Source organism: Takifugu rubripes, chromosome 16 (assembly GCF_901000725.2).
Source record: "Takifugu rubripes chromosome 16, fTakRub1.2, whole genome shotgun sequence".
NCBI classification, from domain to species: domain Eukaryota; kingdom Metazoa; phylum Chordata; class Actinopteri; order Tetraodontiformes; family Tetraodontidae; genus Takifugu; species Takifugu rubripes.
Window position 1 is genome coordinate 12,355,374 of NC_042300.1, and position 1,627 is coordinate 12,357,000.

Here is a 1,627-nt window from a genome sequence, read left to right on the forward strand (position 1 = left end):
TGATGCTGCAGCTGTTGTAGACGTTCCCTCCATCGGCTGTCCAGCATCAACACACACCTTTGCTTTCCTATGAAAGCCTGCCATTCTTTTGCATCCTTCCCCCATTCCTTTCCCCCTCATTGGTCCAGGGATGATGCTCGGTGCTGGCCGGGTAACCCCAACGGGTTCTGGAGAGCCGCCTTGGGGGCAAAGGTCACTTTCCTTCTCTGGGTCTTGCAGGTTTGGACGACGACTCAAACTGATCCCTGCAATGGCAACAGGAGCAACTTCAATTCCGTGAGGTCACAGAGATGGTGACAGAAAAGCTGTTAGCATTAATTTAGCTTTGACAGGCGACTGTCATCATCATGGGTGCAACCGGAACCACGGTGGTTCCCATGTTGACATCAAACGTGGCCTCTTGAGCACCGGTCAGGATTCACCTGTGCATCCTGCAGCAGTGATGTTTGAGTTGAGGAGCCTCTAATCTGGACCCAGCTCTCATTGTTTCGCGTGCGGGTTCGGAAACGAGCTCCCTGCACCCGGCAGCACGCTGAGGGCGACCGCAAAGTAGGTCCACTCAAAGTGCTCGTTGATGGGAAGTTATTTTAAGTGCTGCGTTAAGACCGGGATCCCCACAGATCTCCCAAGGAATGATTAGCGCCGCCATCCCATAATCTGCGCAAGCAGCCATTTCTCTTTATAGAAATGATCATTTTATCGTTGCGGTACGCCGGAGCGAAATAAAACTCCCAGAAGGTTCCGGTTTCCTGCGCGATTTATAAAAAATTCATGACTTTTCAGACGTGAAAATGACTTTACATCATGGAGAAACTCCCTCCCGACCGGACCGACAGTTTCCCACCGCTGACCTGCAGCCCTTTATTCACCTGGAAACTCCTAAACACCGATAAACACTGATAAACAACGATAATCACCGTAAAACAACGATAAACACCGATAAACAACGATAAACAACAATAAACAACGATAAACACCGATAAACACCGATAAACAACGATAAACACGATAAACAACGATAAACAACGATAAACAACTATAAACACCGATAAACAACGATAAACACCGATAAACAACGATAAACACCGATAAACACCGATAAACAACGATAAACACGATAAACAACGATAAACAACGATAAACAACTATAAACACCGATAAACAACGATAAACAACGATAAACACCGATAAACAACGATAAACACCGTTAAACACCGATAAACACCGATAAACACTGATAAACAACGATAAACGCCAGCGTCACAAAGATCAAATGTTGCTCGCAATGTTTCCAGCAAAGAAATGACATTGAGAATAACGTTAAATCGCCGTGGGCCCGAAACACCCTCAGAATGTTCTAAACTTCTGAAAAAATCTCTGCTGATATGATGTTAACGTGCCTGGATGGGGGGGGGGGGGGGGGGGGGGGGGGTTACAGCTCGATTATCTCCCAGACAATGTTTAGAAAAGAGCAAAAACTCCGTACGAACACACTTTAAAGGAGCTTTGTCGACCACATCGATTCTGATATTGACGTGAGGAGCAGAAATATGAACGAGTCCACGACTGTTTTCAGGGGGACGGCCGCCGGGTTCATGGAACAAGGCTCTCGTGCACATTTCCAGCC